This window comes from Dermacentor albipictus, chromosome 10 (assembly GCF_038994185.2).
Source record: "Dermacentor albipictus isolate Rhodes 1998 colony chromosome 10, USDA_Dalb.pri_finalv2, whole genome shotgun sequence".
In the NCBI taxonomy this organism is placed as follows: domain Eukaryota; kingdom Metazoa; phylum Arthropoda; class Arachnida; order Ixodida; family Ixodidae; genus Dermacentor; species Dermacentor albipictus.
The window spans coordinates 8,472,936-8,498,381 of NC_091830.1; the positions used below are offsets into that span (position 1 = coordinate 8,472,936).

At 46.8% G+C, this 25,446-nt stretch overlaps 1 long non-coding RNA gene across 2 annotated transcripts; it reads right to left on the reverse strand.

The window, feature by feature from the left end:
• Positions 1-1,892: 1,892 nt before the first annotated feature.
• On the reverse strand, positions 1,893-24,925 carry LOC135920411 (uncharacterized). Of its 2 annotated transcripts, XR_010570254.2 has the most exons (13): positions 23,125-24,925; positions 22,963-23,053; positions 22,697-22,881; positions 17,022-17,085; positions 13,221-13,413; positions 12,966-13,141; positions 12,834-12,892; positions 5,457-11,948; positions 3,718-3,885; positions 3,444-3,642; positions 3,160-3,366; positions 2,915-3,082; positions 1,893-2,839 (listed from the first exon to the last, which is right to left on the reverse strand). It is a non-coding gene; the product is annotated as an uncharacterized lncRNA (long non-coding RNA). The 2 variants fall into 2 exon arrangements; XR_010570253.2 differs by lacking the exon at positions 17,022-17,085 and having other exon boundaries at positions 23,125-24,923.
• Positions 24,926-25,446: the final 521 nt, after the last annotated feature.

Here is a 25,446-nt window from a genome sequence, read left to right on the forward strand (position 1 = left end):
CTACAAGCAGTTATTTCGTGCATTGCTGTCGTACCGTGAACTACCGAGTGCTGTGTGGGTGTGTCTTGGTCCTTCTCTGCGTCCCTGTACCAGTAGTCTTACGCAGAAAAATGAAGCCTTCAAGATGAGACAGCAACAAGACTAAGGCCACATTAGTCGTATTGTGAACCAATTGCGACTGTTGTGTGGTAACTGCAGGACTATTGTAACTGAATAAAATAAGGTTTATTATAGGAAGCCTGCATAGTGGCGTGGGCATATTCGGGGTCAAGAAAAATGCGGTAGACCTGAACAGCACCGCACATGCGTGGTTGTTCGACCTTTCAATTACAGCGAATGAAAGCAGCGAAAAAAGGAGGCCGGAGTAATGCGGTACAGATAGTTATCTACCAAGGACTGGGCTGACCTTTAGTTTTCAAGCGAAGTGGAGTCAAGGTTATTAGATGTTATTGAGAACACTGCAAATAGTTGGTAATTCTAGGTGTGCATCCATATATTGGGACAACAGCGGAAGCATGAGAAAATTCAGACCCTATAAAAAGCAAACGCTTTCCAATGCATTCGAAGTACAATGTTAAGACGTTAACATAGCCGTACATCAAAAGTACCAGAGAAACTGGGAACTAGTTGCATCAACGCAAGTTTACGCATTATTTGGAATAAGGGGAATGAATGTCGCCCCTTTGAAGCAGTCGTTTGACAATGGCTCATGCGGAGTACTTGAAGCACTAAAGAAACGGTGCGCCATCTCAACTATACGGTCAGCAGGCAACGACGTCAGTGCCGCGTGAAGGGTTCACTGGACGGTTCACTGTTCCTAAATACCTTGCGCAGAAAGTGGTAACTGTGTACACAAATCCCAATCATACCACGGCAACAAGGCGGCACAGCATGCGCGGTGAACAAGCGGCGACAGTGGGCGGCACTGTCCGATGAACAAACGACGGGAAATATGAATGACTATGTAGAGATACATGCTGCTCTGCCTTGTCGGGCGCCGCTCCGACGCCTGCGTCTACAATGGCAACAAACTTCTGCGAGGTTGCACGGTCTACAGATATCGCGAACCGCAGTCGTTCGGGCCGTTAACTCAAACCTACGTATGGCCTTGGAAACACTACTTCAAAGAGCGCTCACATTCGTAGAATCACTGATCCGTAAAAGCAGCTAATGATTCAGGCACATCAGAAAACTAGAAACAACGAGCATGGTGACATTTACTAGCAAGCAGTTTAAAAATGGGTATCACTGCCATCATGAGGTAATCAGGAAAGTTTTGTTGGCGAGAGTAACTACCCTCCCCTTTCCCATTCATTGATATTGTGCGCTTTCGCAGTGGCACGTTGATCTATGGAGTCGGTGATGAGCGACATGGAGGAACCGAGATGTATATGAAACCTTCGTTTGAGATACCAGAAAGATGCTTGATCAAATTCGCTGAATGCTGAAACGAGCACTGAGATCAACACAAGGACCAAGTCAAAGAAACGAATGGTGTACCCAGTCCAAAAGCGGATGTCCATAGGCGATAGTAAGCCACCAAACCTGGCACCTCTCAACGGGGATGAACCGAGAAAAATCAACCGTCAACAGGTTTTGCGGATACAACAGTGACACTGCAAGTGCTACCGAAATATGAATTCGAAGTAGCGAATCCGCATAGTAGCGAAGCATTGTCATGCACCCGTTCTCGACCGAGCAGATGAAGCATTGTCATGCACCCGTTCTCGACCGAGCAGATGAAGCACAGGCGTGCACATGTTCAATGAAAACTCGAATGGGGAACACACACACACACACACACACACACACACACACACACACACACACACACACACACACACACACACACACACACACACACACACACACACACACACACACACACACACACACACACACACACACACACACACACACACACACACACACACACTACTACGAAAGCGCACAATGTGAATGAATGTCCATTACTCTCGCCACCAAAATTATAGATCAGCTCATGAAAACGTGAACTACCTTTATGAAAACTAGGTGCTGTACACGTAAGCAGACGTTTTTACTTCTCTGCTTCGTACTAACCAAACAGCTAGAAGCGCGATTCATTCGCCGAGCAACGCAACACTCTTTAAAACAGGAAAGCTTACTATAGAAATATTAAGTATGCATAGTAAGAACGCAACGGCGAGCTGTCGGTGTACATTCGATAGACGGTCACCAGACGGCGACGACACGCAGGCCAACACAGCGCAGGAAACCGCCAAGAAGGAAGTACGACACTTTTCCCAGATGAGAAGAGCGTGCAGTAGGAGTTCGGCAGGACGATCGGGCTAAACAGTCACTCTTGAGGTAAGGACTGGTGCTCTTGTAGATGAGCATGCGGGAACATTTCTCTTGCGTCACAAACGATAACAAACACTGCCCATCCGAAACGTCACAAGGCTTGCTGGTCTCTAGAAAACGCACAGTCCCAGTACAGTCGTGTGTATGATATTTACAGAAGTGCAAGGGAGCCAGAATAAGTCCAATATGCTACTAGGACGCCATCGGCGAGAGGATGTCGAAAGGCAAACATGGTCGGTCACAAGATGAGCGGTGCTCGAAGTAATCTCCTCTGGAGCTTACAGGGAAAGTGGGGGAGGGGGGCTTGGCATCCTTGTGGGCCGCAATCGAAAGCTAGTTCAGAACCTGGAACGACACAGCGCTTATTTGTTCAATGACGCTCATAGAACGGGTGGCACTCGTACTGCAAGTTATCTCCTCTGCAGCGTAGACCGAAGAGAACGTGTAGGAGGGGGCTAGGTGTCGTGGGCCACACTCGGAAACAGCAGCTCAGAACCTGGAACGACAGCGCTGATTTGTTACCCACGCGAGGACACAGCCGTAATACGAGCCGTCTGTACAGGACACCTACCAGCAATACTAGAGGTATGTAGAGGTGATAATACAGTCACTCATGGAACGGGTGGTGCTTGCGCTGGATGTAAGCTGATCAGGAGTGTAGCCCGTAGAGGCAACGTGCGGAGGGGGGGGGGGGGGGGCAAGGTGTCGTGGGCCGCACTCGGAAACAGCAGCTCAGAACCTGGAACGACACAGCGCTGATTTGTTAACCACGCGAGGACACAGCCGTACTCCGAGCCGTCTGTACAGGACACCTACCAGCAATACTAGAGGTTGAGGAAGAGAGTATTCCAGCAGGACGTCATCGGCGACAGGATGTAGAGGTGATAACACAGTCACTCATGGAACGGGTGGTGCTTGCGCTGGATGTAAGCTGATCAGGAGTGTAGCCCGTAGAGTCAACGTGCGGGGGGGTGGGGGCGGCTAGGTGTCGTGGGGCCCCACTCGGGAACAGCAGCTCAGAACCTGGAACGACATAGCGCTGATTTGTTAACCACGTGAGGACACAGCCGTAATACGAGCCGTCTGTACAGGACACCTACCAGCAATACTAGAGGTTGAGGAAGAGAGTATTCCAGCAGGACCTCATCGGCGACAGGATGTAGAGGTGATGACACAGTCACACATGGAACGGGTGGTGCTCGTGCTCGAAGTAATCTCCTCTGGAGCGTAGACCGGAGAGATGTGCAGGAGCGGACTGGGTATCTTCGTGGGCCGCAATCCAAAACACGAGTGTAGAACCTGGAATTGCAGTGCTTGTTAGTCAACCACAGGAGGACACAGCCGTAATACGAATTGCCTGTATACGACACTAACCAGTAGTAGTGCAGGGTGAGGAGGAATGTCCAGTCTGCTAGCAGGACCACAGCGGTGAGAAAATGCCGATGTAACACGGTAGACCATATGAGCTGTGCTTCACTCCATCTACAGCATAGGCAGGAGAGTGGGTGTGCAGAACCACGCTGTACATCCCTGTTGATGGCGCTGTAGAAACAAGAACACTGACGATGGACAGCCTTCCCCGGAACAGCTCAGTGTCGTAACGGTAACATGAAATGAACTATTTTTAATTTTTTCGCAAACATTTTCGAGCACTTGCAACACCATGACAACTTTGATTATATTTAAAAGTAAGCTTTAGCTCGGAGGCTCCTATCTAAATATACGCGAACTGAAGTCGTTTCTCAGCAACTACTTCGCGCAATTTGATGGCGTTGTTGCATTGAATAAGTTATGTAATGACTAAAGCGGAATTTCGATTTCGGCTTAATTTTTGAATAAAGAAATCTGACGCTTACAACTCCAGCAATGAAAATGGCATCAGAATTCGGTGAACTGCACCTAATGCATCTAAAGCGTACACCATTGATGTAATATACACCGCTATGATATATGCCTACAATAAGTGGGTAGAACATTTGTGAAACGCTCGTAAACATTTGACAAATTCAAGCTGTAAATATGTCAAATTTTTTGTTTTAGACGTAACGGATGCAGTTTACAGATGTTTTCATTTATTGGTGCGTTATTCTGCGTTTCTGAACTTATGATTGTGTTTAGCATACCGATGTTCTGAAAATTTATGCCTAAATTTTAGCTTCGGCTTCCAGTTACTCGTATCTTCTTTGAAACAACAAATTTCATTGGAATTGGCCCAAACGTTCTTTATTGGAAGTATTACAGCGTTTTACATGTACTTGAATAGGTGGCATCGGATCTGCCGTGAGCTATGGAGTCCTCTTTGATGTTCCAAATTTATTATCTCTGGGGCCTCGACCCATTTGGGCAGCGACAGAACGGCTGGCGATGTCAGCCTGGATTTCCTTTCGGCGCCAATTAGATTTTGGCTATAAAATCAGGCTAAGGCTGCATTAAATTTCTACACATTTTATTTCGATTACCTGTATTTTTGCGTCCGTCTTTTCTCGTTTTTCGTAAAATCCTTACAAGACAACTCTTCTCATTTATCTATTTTATAATTGTTTGAATTCCTTTACACTTCTTTATATTGAACTACGAGATTCCTGGCCATTCCCTCCAGAGCTGGAGTATGCGCCACTAACGTCTAGGCTCTCCTTCTATACAGCTGTATCCATGTCCTGTTTATCAGAATAAACGGTTCTAACGATTACGGCTCTTTGGTTCCTTCGGTCACAATATGGTGCCGTGACCTTGATCGACCGTCGCCATCAAGAAGAACCATAGTGAAGAAAACGAGGCAGCGTATGTGCCATGGGCCATCGGGAACGGATGCCTTGAAGCCGACAGCTACAGCATGAGAGACTTATAGCCGTCACTACAGCGTGAATGTAAGTCGGCATTTTGAATATGAAGCGAAACATCGTGGGCAGAAAAATTGAGGCAGAAAAAAAATTGAACACTTCGTAAATTCCAAAGTGTGTTCGGCGAAAGCCTGTGCCCATTATACTATACCATCTCTATTTTTGTGCATGACACTCCCAGTGGAATGGGCACAGGCATTTGCCGCACACTTTGGAATTTACAAAGTGTCATTAAGCCGAGGCAGGTATGATGGCTTGGGTGGGTACACATACCCGCTGCTAGTCCAGTAGTTGGGGATCTTCACTTCATTGAGCGAGGTGCGGCAGGTTCGGCACACCTTGAACGCGCCGATATCTGTTTGGGAAATGCTCCGTGAGAATGTCATGGCTCTGTCGCGGGGCCTTGCAGATATCGTTAGCGAACCACAAGCGATCACACACTGAACACAGCTCCAAACGGGTTCTGCACGAAATGCTTGTGCAAGTAGTTTGTGGCTGCCGTGTACGGTATTCTCGGTGCTGAGTGCTGTCGAGGAGCGTTGCTGGCACTGGATGTACTGGGTGTGTTGTCTGCGCTGGGACCCGGTTGCGACAACAGCCACTGCTGCCGCTTTCGTTCCGCTTCCCTGACCTTGGTGACCGGTGACATGTTAGCCCACCGCATGCGCATTCTCTCTTCTGGCGTTTGGTATCGGGGGAATCCATATTCTTGGGGCGCTTCTCTGAACCGCTTGCCGTGGAATCATCACTGGGCCGCTTGGGAGTCATCCGACTGACTCGACTGCTGCAACCAGACGTCTGACGAAGGAGCGTTGCCGCGCGCGCCGTTGTGCCATCACGCGATTGTTGAGAGTGCGAGGGAGAGAGGCCACAGCTGCCACCGTACCAGGGCATGGACGGACAGACGGACGGACGGACGCCACGAGTATGAGCAATTGAAGGCTTTCCCCTTAATACAATGACGGAGAAGACAGATTCTGTAACCACGAGCCTTAAGTCAAATCGAGGAAAACAGTTATCGAGCCGCATATGCAGATGCAGCCGTTTGTCACGGAGGGAATAGCGACCGGTTAATTTTACCAAGCAGTGGAGTGCGACATGAAGGTAATTACAAGAACGCGAAGATAATGCAGTATCAATGAAGTGAATAAAAATGCAAGAGCACAATAATGCAGCAATAGAAAGTGAACAGCACGCGTTGGTAAACTTGTCTCCCGATCAAGGCAGTTACGTGTAGCTGCCGAGTCTAGCTATGTTTTACGGCAACAAGCTGACGTAGGAAATGCATCCAAGACCATTCCAAAGCGCGATTCACCATCTACAAAATTTGGTAGAAGTTCCACTTTACCTCCGATGGGAAGGCAGGTGCACCGATTGAAGGAAGAAATCCGATGAAGCCGAGATGAATGCGTTGAACAACTTAGAATCAGTGAAATAACCTCAAAAATTTTCGAGAAATCTGCCAAACAGTACGAGTTCGCATGAATGCAATGGAAGCACTCGGAGTGGATGTATATTCGTACGCTCCCATGCTGATGCCAATTTTAAAGAGTGGGACGCCACTACGCCTGTTTATTGATACCAGTTTTTCGAGGAGAGGATGCAAGTGACGCCAGGCAGAACTGAACAGTATGTAAGAAACAAAGGAACGTCCAGCGTAGAGTCACTATATAAGCACATTGATTTGAGTTTTGCAAGAACAAGCAAGGTGCAGTGAGTCACTGCATTATTTAGAAGATAGCCAAGAAAGACCTCGAAGAAAATGGGTGGATAGATCAAACTTGGCGAGGAAGAGTTTATGAAAGCTTGATCAGACAATGTCGCTACTTTAATCAAAAACCCACGTATAGACTTCTGCCGATCCATAACACATGAATACAAGCAGAAGCTTGAAGACTAAAGCAAATGCTTCGGGCGCATGAGACCAAAATATAACGCGGAATTTTGTAAGTCAACTCATTAGCAAGCGCTGCGAAGTGAAATTAAATGCGCAAGACGAAAATCAAATAAGTCTAGTCAAGTGAAGCGACGCCAAAGGAAAAAACGATACCACATAGTAAACTATACACTTACTAGCATTTTGTAGACAGCCAGATCATTAAGTTCTACTATACAATAGCACAGCATCAACAAAATGTTTGATAACGTAATTTAATGAGGAAGCCAACACTCATACATGTGCCTGTTTGCCACGAAGATTGGGTTGTAAATATGACCGCGCAGAGGCTCACGCTGGGAGCATTCGGAAGTGAAAGCGAGAGGAATGTGGTAGAAGCTTTACCAAAAAGAAAATACTGATAGTGAAACAGTAATCGAGGCTACTGAAATAGACGTAATATTTAGAGCACGACTTGCTCGACCGAACGAAAGGTATGATATACGAAGAGGATAAGATTTCGAATGAGAACTGAAACTGCAGGATACTTTTTGGATACGATTATTTTTTTACCGGGAACCGACAAAAGAACGGCAGAAGAGACTAAGCGAATGCACAGTAGAAAGCATTCGTAACTGGATTTGCTGTCGCTCATGTGGCGCAGAATCAGAAAGGCGAAACGCGAAATCAGTCATGGTTATTCACCGTCGCAGAAAACTGCCAATACACACGCTAACAAAGAGCTGTGGAAAATAGAATACCGGCATAACTCGGAAAGAAACGATGCATGAATTGGGCGATGTAGTTACGTCATTCACAATGAGTTCAGAAGGATAGAGATATAAGTCCAGACTTTCCTACAAAGAGCAAGTTAAGGTATAAAATGAAGTAGCAATCTGAAGACCATATCGAGGGCTCGAGATAAATTGTGTTCCCATAGAAATGTGGAACTGCGCAATGCAAGATACCGCATGCCAGGAATGGCAGAACAAGAGCTGCCGGAAGATATAACACGTTAAATATGTGCCGCATCAAGCAATTAGAGAAGACGGACTAGCAACACAAGCAAGCATGGCGTTTGAAACCTCGTGGTTAACACCAGGAATGTTCTGAATGAAAACCTTGAAGCAGGAGAAAAATTTCAAACCTGATGCAGAATGAATTTTCGAAACCATTCCGTTGCAGTGATAGATGTGGAAGAATATTCTAAACCTTTAAGTAGGAGGGACTTTGAATACAAATGTGTGAACACCAAAATTTCAGAACTGCCGAGTTGCAATGACCACAAACGTAATTCGATTAGCGTTGATGACGGTATGCTCTGATCAGAAGAAAACCATTCAACATGCGTGTACATATAAGCAAAAGGAGTTCTCGCCGAGATGCAACGAATCTTTAGTGACATCGCAAAGCGAAGAAATGAGAATTTAATGCGCATCAAGATGCCGTTCCTACATCAGCAAGAAAAAAAATCAGTACTCTAAGAATGGGATAGCAGAATATCGTCAGCCGTGTCTCATCAAAAATATGGACGAGTGAATTGAGAGAAATGCTCACGAAACTACTTCAAGCCAGGGCAAAAATGTATTGAACGCTGGGATTCCTAACGTCCTTCACTGGAACTGTTAATATCAGTGACTGGCAAAAACAGGAACATCTTGTAAAAACCCTCTTCCAGACCAAGATAAACGATGGAGGAGTGTATCGGGGAAGTTCGACAAATTCAGGGAGTACATCGAGAACAAGAAACATAGGCACTGGCACACTTATTTACTCGGATGCAAGCCCGGCGGCGTATGCAACTGCATCCGACATGGTACTGTTATACGAGATCGGAAACGGCCAGTGCCGATGCTCGCAAAGAATAGAATAGCAATAATAAACACCGTCGCCAGTCTCAAAATTATAACCTTCCATCAGCGCCGGGTGATGGAGTTAAAGGAAAATTTAATGAAATTGACTAAGTTTTGTACCACTGAAAGAATTGTGCTGCATTGGATAACCAAGGAAAATGCGTGGAGCTTCGACTGAACACAGACAAAGATATGAGGGATTGCTTAACGGAAAAAACGATGGGGATAGGTCAGCGGCAATGAAAATCCAGCAATTATAACCAGAGCTGTTACCGTAGAACTGATGAAGTCGCCAAAAGTGTTGCGCAACGGATCAAAGTTGCTACAGGCTAAACACGAGTTACAAAACAAGCCAGATAATGTAGAAACAGAAGGAGATGAATTACGTGTTGCATATACGTCTGAAAGGATTGCGAAACGGCGTATCGAAATGGACAGATGCGGCAGTTACTTGAATATTTGTAAAGAAACTGCGTGAATGTTTCGTTCCGTGAATATTAGAAGACAAGGTCAACGGCGCCGTAAATGAAATGAATACCACTGAAACCTGTCTTATTTGCAAAAAAACAAATGTGGGTATTAGAAAAGAATTTAAGTTCACCAAACAAGCGAATGCGCAGACAATGCGCGAATACCAATTACCAGTAAGAAAAAAAAAGGCCCATTCTAAGTTCAAGGGCACCTTCGGTAGGTTCCAAATGACAAGAGAAGCAGCACCCGATCTCATTACAAAGAAATCTCGTCACACTTAGTTCGACATCGAAATGGACAAACTTCACGGCGGAGAGCATGACACTGACTGGTGTAAGAACGAGGTTTTGGATATTCAGAGCACGAAAATCGGTGAAAGTAAGACAACAGTGCGTTGTTTGGCGACTTACAATTGCAGGATGTTTTAAGAGAAAGTACATCTTCCTGCCGATAGAAAAACAAAGACCGCACTGTATGAAAGAGCTGACCAATACTTCACCGTCGCTCTTGTGGCAACTAAAAAGGAGACATTGCCAAACTTCGTGGAACAATTTTTATGTGCCGTCGCAAGAGTTGCACACTTGTAGACCGTTAGAGACGCTTCACCGGAGTGCGCTTCCTAAATTGAAAAGAAATGTTCAGCGACAACGTGAGACTTGCAGGGAAACTAAGTATGAATTAGATGGGGTCAATACAACATTGCATCGCGTAGCAACTCCAGATTTCATCAATCACCAAGTGCAAGTTCCTTACGGAAAACGCCCAGTGCAGGATGTGGCGGTTTCTATGAATGGTTCATCAGTCGTTTCAAATGCAAGTGATTAGCCGATGCCTTTTTGAAGAACTATACCTAAATATACGAAGTAGATGGTATCATGAAGAACCATACAAGCATTTACGCACGATTACAATAAATCTGGAGAACCTACTGATTCCTGCGGACCGGACTGACGGAAACAAATCTGGGAGGAGTTATCAGTGAGGAATAGGACGGCAACCGTCAACAAAAGTGGAGAGGAACTTACAAAATCAAAGTGAAAAATATGGCGATCCAAGTACATGAAAGAAATTAGGGGTGTGAAAATGAAACCAGAAATTGAATGGCGACATCTTACTTGGAGAGCGACATTTAAGAGCCTTTTAGAAAATCTGCATGGCGAAGGAAGTTTTCCCCAAGCATAAACCAAAAATAGAGGGTCTGCATAGTAAATACATCTGATGGATGTATTTAATAGATCGGTGTATGGGAAGTCAACCAAGTTGGTTTATTTACAGCCCCGAGAATATGGAGCAACAGGATTAAGGGAAAGAGCCCCAAGACGAACAAGAGCCGTCCTTCGAAAAGCTCCATCTGCTGACAGCGCGTCATTCAAATGCAGACATCCAGAACCTGAAACGTCACAGGGCTTATAAACCACAATACGATTACAGTGTACATGGTACTTGCCAGAGCTTCTGCAGGGAGCCGAACGCCACTCCCTCCCAGCTGACAGCCACCGGCGAGAAAATGCGGATGCAACACGTGCGGCCATAGAACGAGTCGAGCTGAAAGTCGTCTCTGTATATATAGCGCAAACTGGAGACTAGTTATGCAGAAGCACATGCTGGACATCGTTGCGGATAGCCGCAATCGAAAGCAGGAGATCGGAACCTGAAATCACGCAGGACTTAGTGAACACTCGAGAACACAGCCCTAGTAGGATTCGAGTGTCACTGTACTTGACAGTAGTGCCGGGCGAGAAACAAAGTCCATTCCACCAGCATGACTTCAATGGCGAGGGCATGTGAAGGAGACGTGATCTTGGATTACCGTACCAACTCGCCCAACTTTCTATCCTTTTGCATGTGAAGGAATTAACGCGGTCGTTGACGGCTGTAGTGACCAAGGTCATCCCCTGCAACGTAAGGAGGACAGTAAACACCAAACAATGAACCACTGCAATCTCAAAGAAATTGACTACTCACCGTAGCTGCCGCGCGGCCGAGCTCCGCTCAGGGCCGGAGGCGAGTTAAGGTCGCCGCAATAGCTAAAGCTGGCGAGGGAATTTCCGAATTGCGTTTGCTTCCGTGATTCCACATTCCGCTCGATAGCACTGACGCGCCCGGGCTACCTTGTCACGAAATAGTGGGGTCGGGTCGCAAGGCGATTCGGAAGGGTCCATGTCCATGACGCAGTCAAAGAGGACGGCTATCAGCTAAGCCTGAATCTACACACGCCGCCACACCGCACAAGTGGCCCGTCCTCTTCAATTCCGGCACGGAGAAGACCCATGTGGCCGCAGCTATACCCACATACTTTGGGGTTGCAATTAATTCCCTAAACTAGCACAATTTTGAACACCGCTACACACAAATGACAGCTAACTTCTCAAAAGCGTGCGCCACCCTCGCCAGCTTGGAGACCATCTAGCATCTTACATGGGGAGCATTTAAGCTCGCTGCGAAGAAGTTGCTACGCAGGTCCTCGGTTAGTGGCCACGATCGAACTCCGATGTCCACAGTCACCGGCCGAACTGCTAACGTGGAGTCATAGGCCGATTGCCGATGCATGTCATCTCATCTCATCTGGAACGTATGAAAGAAAATACTGTGCTGGAACCAGATCAGCTAAATTGTCACGTGAATTCTTGCCGCGTGTCTGGGAGAAATTTCTCATTTACCACATATACATTAAGAAAAAGTATAAGCTGCAAGAAAGTCCCTTCCAGAGCATTTGAAGTTTTAATCATTTCCTGCCAAATTATTGGTCGAATGAGTTTTAATTTCTTTTAGGTTAAACGACAAAGCAGCACGACAGCCCCCCCCCCTCCCCCCATATATGCTCCTGTGTGATCGGCAGCTTGAAACTGATTTCGAACGAGGCATAGTGCCTTGATAGAATGTTCCTCCTTTAAACATTGGACATCGGGCGTTATTGTCAGTAGTTCACGCTTTCTAAAATTTCATTAGGTTAAGAAAGCAACGCAGAAATTACCAGTTGCCTTGCCCAATCCACAAAAACCTGCTTTAAACGCCATCCTTGCTTGAGAAAATCAAACATATCAATGCTCAGTATAATGCTTAGGTAGGCTTTTGTGGAATGCATGATAATACGTAGGAAGCTGGCAGTCGTCACCCTTAAGTGAAGCAACTCCTCTCGAACAAAGTATGCTTCATTCAGCTTGGCTTAAATTTCAGGATTTAGCCTTGCCTGCACTACAATCACCACAAAACCAAGGTCGCTTACGTGAGCCTTATGCGAGGTCTTTGCAACTTGCATATGGCGAACTCTGGTTAAGCTTCCTGCATCTGACTGCAAGATGCTCACATTTGGAAACTATGCACAACAGCGTCTTTTTAACGGCTAACACTTGAATTCAACGAATTCACGAAATGACTATTGTCGCTATCAGTACACTGCCCCAATAAAAAGCGACAAAACATGTTTGACGTCACGAAAGAATTTCCCACCTTTTGGCAACACTGGCTGGAACGATCTCTTCTCGTGCCCCGCCAGCGGAAATTGACAACTGGAAATGCAAAACGACAGAGCTTGTTAACTACTCGCGGAGAGAGACAAAGTCCTCGTTACGCGATATTCACCAGCAGTGGCGGGCGAAGAGCACGTTCCCGTCTGCCAGCAGGACGCCATCGGTGAGGGAATGCAACAGACACAGTCGGCCACGGTACGGTGCGAGTGGTGCTCAAGGCCATCTCCTGAGGGACGTTGGGAGGATGGCAAACGTGGAGCAGCGCACTGTATAGCAGACGTTGGGATCCTGAAGCGACAAAGAGGCTTATTTTTTGAACCACTCAAGGGCATGGCGATAGCACGAGTCGTCTGTACGCCATACTTACCCGTAGCAGAACAGGGTGATGAGCAATGTCTGCCAGAGATACCGCACCGGTGAAGGAGAACGGTTGGTCACGGTATGAGTGGTGCTCAAGGACATCTCCTCTGGGACGAAGGCAGGAGATAGCAAACGTGGAGCAGCGCACTGGATATCCTTCGTATACTCGTGGACCGCAATCGGAAGTAGAGGTGAAAATCCTGAAACAAGGCATAGGCATGGTAGCGTTACGAGCACCGAGATGCAATTGAACACTTCACCAACATTCTGCAGCTAATGCTCGCGTCGGTTCGGCCTGCGCACGTGGGAAAGGCAGAATAGTTCGACGAGTCTTGGGCTGTTCAAGAGCACAACGCTAGAATCTGCTTGCGACACAGTTCGCTTGATTACTTAGTGCAGCTCGGAACAGCTGCACGTGTGGACCACTCTGCACATAGAGACAGCGCAGCGATACTTGCTAACGGTAAAAGGCTGTACCGGCAACGCCATGTTCACTGGACGTCGTACTGCTACCAGCACCCGGACAGCTGATTAACAAAGGTTGCGGCGCTATGCAGACGAGGACGAAGTGAGACAAACGACACATACGGGCGCCATCTTCCAACTGCTTTTTCACCAGAACGCGCGCAATTTTATGCAAGAAAACTAACCACAGCATAGACAAGCAGGAGTGATAGGAGTTGACACTGCTGGAGGCCATTGATGTGTGCTTAATTATGGCAGGTACATATGAGCACGCGTGCATTGCAGGCGTATTCCTAGAATGCAACCAAGTGTGGTAGCTGCACGTTCTGATCTCAGAGGCAATTACAGGCTATCATTTATGAATTACCTTTTTTGTCAATGCAAGTGACGGCGTGCTAACGCACTTATTTTCTGCTCTTTTTATGAAGGAAGCCTCGATTATCACCCATTCAGTGCGGTTTCTTGCTTTCTGTAGAAAGGTCCTTTTCTCGAGGAGTGGAACACTGACACAGCGCTTGCAGTGGTCTGCCAAGTGGCCGCTGATGTTGCTGTTTACCGCCAACCGGTGCTCTCTTGATCGTTGAAGCATCGTCCCGTTTGTCCAATATACACCCTGCCGCAGTTCAGCGTAACATTACAAACCCCATCGCTAACACAATCGGCATAACGTGTGACGTCCTTTCTGGAGCATGTGGGCGGTAGCTTATTCACAATCAAAGGGCGAATTCTGCCAAATTTGCATGGAGTGGGAAATAATGTGCACATCGTATCCGGCTGCGACCATTTTAATATTGTGGGACAGCTTATCTACGTACCGAATGACGGGCGTGCTTATTTTTTTGTTTCGACTTTCGCACTTTTTCCCCCGGCGTTTTACCGTCTGTATGCAAGAGGGCTTCGCACAGCCGTAATAACGGAGGGAGGAAATCGAGCGTCTTCCAATCGGCTAATCCGATTACTAAAACCGGCAAGACTGTTCGCATGACTTCATTAATGCCGAGTTGAGACGCGTTAGCCATTCCCGTCTTGATCGGTTCAGAATGTGCGCCGTCAAATGGGAGTTACTCCTTGGGTTGTACTACATCCAGCACACGTGGGAATTCGTGAAGCTACGTTTAACGTCCAGAAATTGGATTGAGTTATGCTGTGGGCAATTCCCAGGTGAAATCTAGTCCACCAGACTGGCAAGAAGGAGTTAGTTCTGCCACATCAACTTCAAGGCTAGCCTCATATTTGAAAACGGAAGGTAGTCATCCACGTATCTATGAATCCCTACTACATTAAAATTGCCGATTACTGGCCTACGAGCAGTGTCAACTCGTATCACTCCAGATTATCTGTACTGTGATTAGTTTTCACTTATGTGTCATGCATAATATTGCGCGGGTTCTGGTGAATAAACAATTGGAAGTTGGCGCCCGTATGTGTCCTGTGCGTCTTCGTCCTCATCTGCATAGCGCCGTAACCTTTGCTCTTAAGAGATTAACTAACTAGCTTAGCAATAAGTTGTTAAATTGCAAATTAAACATCTCGCCAACATTGTGCAGGTGAGTGAACGTTGTGCGTGCATTCGCACGAGGAATTCGACTTTCGTAGTGCCGGCCATAGGCGCCGACTAGGGGGGGGGGGGAGGGGGGGGCCCGAGCCCATTTCGGTGTTTGCCGGAGGCAAGGGGCGCGGAGCCTCCCCACGGGCGATGCCAACCCCCCCCCCCCCCCCCCCCCCCTCAACACACGCACACCTAAAATGCCATTACTAGAGCTTTGCAACCCACCTCATTTGAGGTTTTTTACTTTCCTCGACCATTTCACTTGAAATTCATACTTTCGCTTTACTTCTGCAAATTCTGACAATAGGAAGACACGCGCATTAGAAGCACTAGCGGCGGCTGCCTCATCCGTATTTTCTCGCTTCAACAGTGTTAAATTTCCAATGTTAACACCATGCACATACACAATATAGACACACAGGACAAAGTTTATCATATTCTTTTTTAAATGTGAAGGTAGCCAATCAAAAATTATTTCTAAAGGTGCGGATAGCCTATGCCTAGTGAATGAATACGTTGCTGTATGTTAACGTTTCAAGTTGCTATGCGTGACTTTTGACCATGAAAACTAGACTTCACTGAACCCTTGGGCACAGTCTTATCAATGACTTGTGAAATGCAGGTGATTGTGTGTCTCAGTATTGCTTCTCTTTCGAGGAAGTAATACTGGCGACTCATGAAAAAAAAACGCTTCTAATAATTTACAACATTAGGGATGGAAACATCGTCGTTGCAGGTAAAGGTCAAATAGAAGCAGAGTGTACCAACTTTCATGCGTCAAGATTAAAAAAAGAAGAATGCATTACTCGAAGTAAACCTAGTGATGATTGTGTACAGCAGAGTGAAGTAGCTGCCAGTAATTTCGTTACCGAGATTTATTTAGGTAATTTAAGTATCCAACTCGAGACGTACTACACTAATTATCGGTATCAATGAGGCATTTGAAGGCACAGCCAAGGGACATCTAACTGCGGTATTTTCAGCGAAATACGAATGTGTACAAATTTTTGATGTCTGATAAAACCCGCGAAGTATGGCGGATACCAAGTGACTGCGCTCTCACCCGCATCATAAAGCAGCGTCCTCAAACAAGCTCATTCCGAGTTATTCGAAACTAAATAAAGGAAATGCAGAAAAAATAGTGATCGAGCTGGTGCCTTATCTGCCACGCCCCGGCAGAAGTGACACGTCGCATTTGGTATTAGTTGGAAACAAGCTGCGATAGCCGTTTTCTTAGCGTAGGTGAAGTGCACGGATAGTTTTTTTTTTTTTTTGCCACAATACCCATTACCACAAAAGCGAATTGACAACGGGAGTGCAAATGTTTAAAGGTGCGTTTTGTTTCGTCCCAGTCGCCGTGTCTTTCTCTAATGAGCAGAAGGTAAACATGATCCTTGCTTAATTTGGAGCTGCAAATGAGAAGAGGAAGGCCGCAAATATATATAAGTCATGGAAGTGTGACGGTAGACCAAACGCGATGACTATCATAAGAAATTATGAAAACCTGAGAAACCGGCAGCTTCAAGAAACAATGGCAGAAAGCTCAGCTAGTTGGTAAGGATTGATAATGCAAAAAAGGGGGTAAGGCGTGCAGACACGGACACAAGGGAAGTAGACAACACGAACTCCGACACAGATGAAGGAAGCACCGAGACGAAAAAAGGATAAAACGATCTGCGCGTGCTCTGGAATGGTAGCACGACGTGTAAATCGGGTACACGTGCCGGTCTACGCGATAGATAACTGAAGGCAATTGATCTCTTGCTTATGTAAGGTAATGGAAGGTTGACTCACGCAAGAACTTCCATTATTGATGTGCAACGCCTCGAGCATCAGACACGTGTCTTCATTCTTCTGCCTGTAGAATATCGAGCATTCAACTCAGGCGTGCAGTTACAATCTTGGCAATGTAAAGAGATTAGAAGGCGATCCACCGGTTAACTACCTTCTATTTTCAATTAGCCTTGATTTGTGCACCGCCCCATTTGCACTACGTAGAAATGGCCACAGCTAAAGGGAACTTTATATACCAGACCTGACTGGCCAATCCCTATTACCAATTCGGCTCATTTAGAAGTGGTATATTTACTCTTGAACGCATCGGTTTTTGCTCTGCACGTCCGTCAATTCACGGTCTATTTCGATTTTTTTGACAAGAACCTGTTTTTGCAGCACGTACACACTTTAATGAAAAATAAAACGGTCACTTTAATTTCGCTTTAGTCCGAAGCAAGTTTCTGGCGCGGAATATAGCTTCGCGCGTACTCTCGATGCGGTGCGAGTAAAGCCGGGATTTTGAAACATGCTATGGCTATTGCATTGTTTTTCGCATTTCGTGCGTGGTCAGAGCGGCGCTTCGGTCACGTTATCACTGGGCTTTTGTTGTCAATGTGATTAGTCGGACCAGACAGACTGATAAGGGTGGCGTAGAAGTAAGAGGAAGGAATAGCTGAAAAGCCGCAAAACCTAGTGTTGCTGCTCCTTGCGCACCATTATTAAGGTGATGCGCTATCTTCGGGTTTGCAACAGGCAATGCAGCTGCTTTCAATCAGCTGGTATGAGGGTGCTGCTTTTTGATGCGGGTGGGAGCGCTCACGTGGTATTTTTCATACTTCGGGAAGTTTTTTCTGCCAGTTGGAAAAAATGTGCAATTAGTACATCGCTGAAAACACCGCAATTAGATGTAATTTTGGGGCGCTTTTGAAAATTATGACAGTCCTTGGGTTAGATGATTGTAATTACTGAATTAAATCTGTAACGAAAGAAATACTGGTGGCTACTTAACTGTACTGAAAACAATTTGCGTTAGCCGTTAATGCAAGACAAGATGAAAGGCAAGGACTGTTTTGAGCAAGCTCCTGAATTCGCGACTAAAAGGATATTTCAGTGAGGTGGCAGGATGAAAAAAAAGAAACAGAAATCGCCTATCGCGAAAGACTGTACGAAAAGTACGAAAAATCGGAAAGCTTGAGTACGAGACCAAAGAACGCGCTCAATACAAGCGTCGCTCGTGTTCGAAAAGCTTTGCAACAGCAATCACACACACGCCTGGTTCAACCGAAACAATGAAGTGCCATTGCAAACAAATGCGCATCCATTCGAAATGACGGAATTTACGCAAAGCTTGAAGCGGTTCCTACCGGCGTAGTTCACAGAAAGAAAATAGGCGCGTGCATGGTCTCGCGTAACATCGCTATATACACAATGCGACATGTTACGTAGGGTTGAACTCGTCCGTGTCCCGATTATACCGGCTGCTTCATTTGTAATCACCCGTTCTGGGAATGTGCCATTGCACCACCTATTTCCTGGCCGATCAGCCATTGTCTAAAGAAAGAAGATATAGGCGCAAGAAACCGACGAACTACGCGCAAAAAATAGTGCACAGAGTGCAGGACAAATTCGCACTCAAGTCACTGAAGGTGAAGACCGAGAGTTTCACGCCGATGTTAAAAGCTTTGAAAAGAGGAATTCTACCGCAGTTATCAGGGCAGTTGAAATCAAAGGAAGCAGTGAGAAACAGCTCAGCCATGGAAGATAGCATGCAAAGCAATAGAAAATGAAAAGAATGAGGAAAAGTTGCGCAGGCTTATGTCATGAGAGCAAATATTTTCTGGAAGAAACAGCGTGAACAGGAGAGGATAGTTGCGATGCAAAGGGATAATAGCGACAGCTTTGAACAACTTCCAGCTTTTATAGCTTAGAAAAGAAGCGACCTGTCCTGCAAGTAGAATAGCAGACAACTGAGGACTGTCGTCGGAACAAGAGAATGACAAAAAAAGGCCATTGTCATCGAGAATTCACGTTTCAGATACACCCGGCCAGAACTCCGCACGTATTTGTACAGCAAGAGCGAAATGCAAGCTATGCAAAGACATGCTACACCAGTGTGTAGAACAGTGCGGCAAGAAAAGGCAGCGCAAGTCACAACACAGCAAGCGGAAGCGACGACGGCTACTCTACAGGCAACTGAAATTGTAAAGCATAATTATGTGCATTTGCATACAGCTGTAGCTTGGATAGGGGGAGAACAAGGTGGCGAACGTTGCCGCTTGTTATTAGACAGCGGAAGCTAGCGGACATTTATTGAAGCTGCATGGATTAGCAAAAGAAACGTGTGAATGCGACAGGAAAGGGTGAGGATTGGTTCGTTCGGAGGAGACGAAAAATTTAAATTATTGAACGTTGCCCAAGCATCTATAGCAAAGCGAGAAAACGAATCGGCCACGGTAATCCAAGCCCTACAATTCGAGGTCACATCTCGGTTGTCGGGAAATAAGAAAATTAAACTGAAGCTACAAGTGGCGGATGACAAGCGAAACAATTGCAACAGACGCCATAGGACTACTGATCAGCTCAGATTATTGGGCGTTCTTCGCTAGCGGAACATAAAGCGAAAGCAAACCGATGGCAGTCGAGACAATACAGCCTTGGGTGCTGCAAGATCCTTCGGAGTGACTAGTGGCTTAAGGACAGCAGAGGGGACAGAAGAGAAAACAGCGCTAAAGTAGAAATAAAATTAGATATAATAAAAATAGAAATAAAATATAGCACTCTGTTCTTTATTCTGTCCCGTCTGCTGTCATTGCGCTGTTATTCAAAATGTAAAGCATGTTCGAACAAGCCCAAACCTAAACCTTGCAAGAGAGTAAACCAAAACAAATCAAGCCCAAAATTAAGCAGTCATGATTCTGAAGGATGAAGCTGCAGAAACAATTCAGCAAGGGCTACACAAAGGTTTTGGAACTTGGAATCAATCGGGATCACAAAAGACAGCTGCATGCTATACTAGAGAAGCTGAAATTGTAGAATTAGAGAGTAAGATAGTACAACTGTCGCTACCAAGTCAACTTGCCGTGGAATGAAAACATACGTTGACTTGAAAATCAAGAAAAACGTAATCAGAACAACCGAACTGACAAAAAGGTTGAAGAAAAACGAAGATATGCTGCGCTGCTCCGGTCACGCGATCTCTGAATATATGAACTTGGGAGCGGCGGAAGAGGTTCAGGAATCCTCATAAACATTGACTACACTGTTACCACATGGCACATGTCGCGGTTCGAGTAACAGCATGGGTACTTGGATTCATAGACAACGCAAGAAAAGATCACAAGGGACGATTAACAGGAAAAGAATTGCAGAAAGATATCGAATGCGACAAACACAAGTACTATGCAGACAAACAAGTGGCAATGCCGATATAAGCGCCAAGTCCTTTAAAATAAAATGGACAAGTCTACGGCGACAAAAAAAGGTCTCGTAAGACAAAGGATGTTTGCACTACAGCCAAGAATCAAGCCGGCATGTCATCGTACTTCCAAAGGAAGGGAATAACACGGGGAAGGCAGGCGAAGGAAATTCTTGACGCTGAGCAAAACGAGGTAAAAGCGGGAGCCAACGTTTCGACAAGTGGGCTTGTTTTTATCAAAGTGATATATGTGGCCTTGAAAAAGACAATCCACTTGTCGAATCTTTGCTGCCGCTTTTACCTTGTTCTCGTTTCGCTCAACGTCCAAAGGGTACGGGTATTTCATCGAACTACTGACGCGTAACATTCAAATACTGCACGGCAGAGTTCAAGCAACGCTAGCGCAACTATGGGCTAAGTTGAGGATATTGTAAAGTTCCCAAGGTGTAAAAAAAAAAAAAAATGCACAGTATGCAAGATGCATTACGCAAGACCGGTCACTCAAATGCCGCCCCTCTCGGCGGACAATGAATCATGGGGTTTTACGTGCCAAAACCACTATTTGATAATGCGGCATGCCATAGTGGGGGATTCTGGAATTTGATCACCTTGGATGTGCACTTAAATCTAAGTACGCGTGTTTTTCATTTCGCTACCATCGAAATGTGGCTGCCGTGACCGGGATTCAATCCCGCGAGCTCGCTTAGAAGCGTCCCCGCTGTCAGTCAAAGAATCGGGGCCATTTCAACTCATGGAACACCTTATGCGAAAAACAAATACGAGAGTAAAAAAATACGTGGTAATTTTCACCTGCGCGGTAACGAGAGGAGTAACGAGAAAATTGCAGTGTTCCTGCAAGCCCATGTTTTAAAACACTTCCATTCTGTATATATATATATATAGATATAGGCTCATAGCAGGATGACGAGGGAGATTGTAGAGGCCTACGAGATTGCAAAATTAGAGAAAAAGTGCGTAATCAAGCCTTCGGTGTCACTATCGGAAAAGGAGATAAGATTCCTCGGGTTATCTTTGTGACCACTGTAGTACATGTTCTCCCTTGCCTTGCACACGTGTTCGGTTCAACGAAATGCGCCACTCAATGTTCTCTTTTTGCTGTTACGTTTGTTTCCGCTCGCATGGTATATATCTATCGATGCGTGCGAAATTAAATCTATAGTTGAAAGTGAAGCGCTGTGTCTATCCGTTTCCTTCTACGTCCTAGTCCAGTCGCGCTTATACACTGCCATGGAGAGTACACTTGGAGGTGACCAATTAGATGTCGACATCCAGTGCTGTACAAGCTTTCCGGCTTTTCACATCACGACGGCATATGGCTGCCATAATCTACTCTGACAAAACCAGTACCTTTACAAAAACCGAGAAGAAAATCAACGAAATGCTTGAAGCTGTGCGGCAGGAACGGGTGAAGGGTTACTTCAGTATAGTACATCAAAGAGAATGGAACATCTGCCCTCTTGAAGGGCGATTCAAATATAGCCTGCCATATAGCCTATCTCAGGGCAAGTGGGAAGGGCGGGAGCATGCCAAATATCATCAAGGCACCAGAAGACGAAGAGCACGAGAAAGGCTACTTGCCACGAGCTACTTCAATAGACCGTACACGTTCGATGCATGATCGGTCTCGATCGTTTTAAGATTGGCAACACGCAGCAATCACCTAAGAGCTAGTTGCGGTATGCGCACTACGTAACCTCCCACTTGTTGACCGATCCCTCGCTGCGGCTATGTGCCACATATGTATATTGTGGGTTTGGCACGGAAGTGACCATAATGATTTAAGGTTTACCACTTCTTCCACTAGCCGTGTGAGGCAATTATAGAGCTAACCTTTCTCGCCGGCTATGAACAATGGAGCACAAGCAAACACGTGTCGTTATTTCATGTGCACTACGTAGGCAAACAGGTGGTATACGGAAGGCAACGCATCACATGAACTCGCCAGTCGAGTGTTCACTGTGATACTCAAGAACATACGAGGTGAAAATCACCGCCAATTGCCGCCAATCAACGCAAACAGGAAAGAAAGCTCCGCTTACATTGACTCCCATAGAGCGTGGGAGCCTCATAATTTTCTATGCACTATCGCTTAATATGAGCTACCACTTGTGAGAACGTGGCAAAGCGGCCACGTGTTGTAGTTCCTACTAAGCGCGATAGTGCTTGCAGTAGTTGCACCTGCTGTGCTGTCAGTCGAGAGCGGCAGTGTTGGTACAGGACACTGCGATAGTACGAAGCGTGGTTGAGTCATATTTACCACGATTAGCAGGGCTCCAAACGCCATGGGTGTGGAAATCCAATGGAGCCACCGCGGTCAGCCACGGTACAAGCGGTGCTCAAGGCCATCTCCTGTGGGGCGTTGGGAGGATGGCAAACGTGGAGCAGGTCGCTGGATATCCTTCCTACTCGTGGTCCGCAATCTCGAAAGCGGACCACGGGATCCTGAAACGAGAACAAGTTTTTTTTTTTAACCACTCGGTGACGTAGCTGCAGTACTACTATTCGTCTCTACATGGTATTTACCCGTAGTATTGCATGGTGATGACCATGGTCTCGTCTGCCAGCAAGACCACACCCACGAGGGAACACAGTGGGCCGCGGTAGGAGCGAAGTTCTGGAAGACAGCGAGGACAGTAAGCTCACATTGAAAAAACAGCAACAATGGCAGTGAAATGAGTCGCTTACTGTAGCTGCTGCCCGGCCGAGCTCCGATGAACACCGCAGGCGACGTCCGGCGTTGAGCTGCTGCGTAGAGCATGATTAGTCCCTAATAGCTGGCGAGGCAATTTCCGAATTGCGTTTGCTTCCGTGATTCCACATTTCGCTCGATAGCACTGACGCGCCCGGGCTACCTTGTCACGAAATAGTGGGGTCGGGTCGCAAGGCAAATCGGAAGGGTCCATGTCCCTGACGAAGTCGAAAGAGGACGGCTGTCAGCTAGCCTGCCTAGTGTGAGCTAAGCCTTGTGTCAGCTAAACCTGAAGCTACACACGCCGCCACCCCGCACACGTGGCCCGTCCTCTTCGATTCCGGCACGGAGAAGACCCATGTGGCCGCAAGCCATGCCCACGAAACCTCGGGCTTACAACTAAGCAACAAAACTAACCGTACGTTACTTTGTGATGTAGCTATACATCTTAGTGAGCACTAGCTAGCACAATTGAACAAAGAGTTAACTTCCCTATGGCGTGCGCCACCCTCGCCAGCTAGACCATCTATAGAAAATGCACAAAGAGCCCAGGCCTTTAGAGCGTATAGGACGCTCGATGCGAAGCTCGCCGAGACGACGCTCGCCGTGACGAGGGGTTGCCGCGCAGGTCCTGGGTGAGTGGCCACGCTCAGAGTTCATCCACAGTTCAATAGTCCAGGCGTCGTCGGGGGGTGGGAACGCGCACAGACAAAAGAACGAGTAGTCGGCAGGAACGACTTGCGACTTCACGCTGCGCCGGCTCGACCGGAGTGTCGTTGGCGTATGGTAACGTAGCATACTCCCCGAGGGGTGAAGTGCCAGCTGGCCGTCATAAACTCCGGGAGCTCGAAAGCAGGGAGAGGAACTGCCGAGACGGAACCGGCAGGCGGGCCGGGTGACAAGTCTCTCGAAGCGTGGCTCACGTTTTGCAGGCCCGGGGCACGAAGCCAGTGCTTGCAGAGTCGGCCTAAGGCGGGAATAATGCGCAGCGTGCAACTTTGACAAGGGCTGCTACTGTTAGCGCGCAATTAGGACCAGCAGGAGCTCGAGGTATGGTGCGACGCAGAAGGCAGCCGACACGAAGCAGGCCGAAGTGGAAAGAAAACGCAATATGGCGGCCCAAGCCACCGGACGCTCGCTCTATGCCCACGACGAGCACGACGCTAAGCTCCTCGGCGCAATCGTTGATAAGCCTGGGCATTTCTTTTCTTCTCGCATTGGTCTAATGTCGAACTACGTCACTGGCTCGCTAGCCGCCGCGCCGCTGTTATCACCGTGATCGGCGCGAGTGGTGATGGTAAAATAAAGGAATAAAAAAAAAAAAGTCGCAGCCTGCATACAGTTGCCGAACTCGGAATGTTCTAGAAGCTTCCACATGCTTCCACTGTGTTGTTGGACAGCAATGGCGTTAACGCTGTCGCCGTTGTTTCATCGATATGCAACCCACCGACGGAACCTTCGCGGTTCCGCGGCCGCCTTCCCTATCGCGTGTCTGGCCACGAGCATGACTTGCAACTCACGAGCGCAAGCGGCAACATGTTTCGCGCTCTCCGCACATGTCGTCGCCTGCTTTTGGCGCGCCGTTTCTCTTCGAACAAAAATTAAAATTAAATCCTAAGCGTCTGCGCGTAGAGGAACACATCGTTTGCGTTCCAGAACCACGACCCGATTAGGAGAAACGCCGTAGCCGGAAGACTGCGGATTGATTCTGATCGCCATAGGGTTCTTTGATGCGCATCTAACTACGCGACCGTTTTTTGCATTTCGTCCGTTATCGAACTGCGGCTACCGCGGCCTTGATCGAACCCCCGACCTGGAACTCAGCAGCGGAACCCCACAGCCACTCCGCTAACTGCGGCAGGTTGCTTCATACTGCTTTAGCGACACGGGTTTGCCGTCGATTAAAGGCTTCCGCATTCCCAACGTTTAGATCCTTGCATGACTTGCATCACTTGAGCTTTTCCCGGATGTCGTAGTCCTAAAACGCTAGCATACCGTCTTTGATATAGCAACGCAATAGAAAGGCGCTAAACTAGGAGAGTTAATAGAAAGCTGTTATTCTTATACTCTGAATGGCTCGGCGAAAAGGCATTGCTAAAGGCTTCGGAGGAGAAAATCTCACGCATGAAGATTTTGTAACCACAAGACCATGACGAATTATTCAATAAAGCACCTAGTAACAATTAACATCTTTAAACAGATTTCAATTCCTTGTTTAAAAGCTTTCTTTACTAAAGATTAATACATTTCATCCCACCACCAGCTTCCTTGGCTTTGGTCTGGCCGATGGTATACTTTGTTTCCTTCATAGTTTTGTC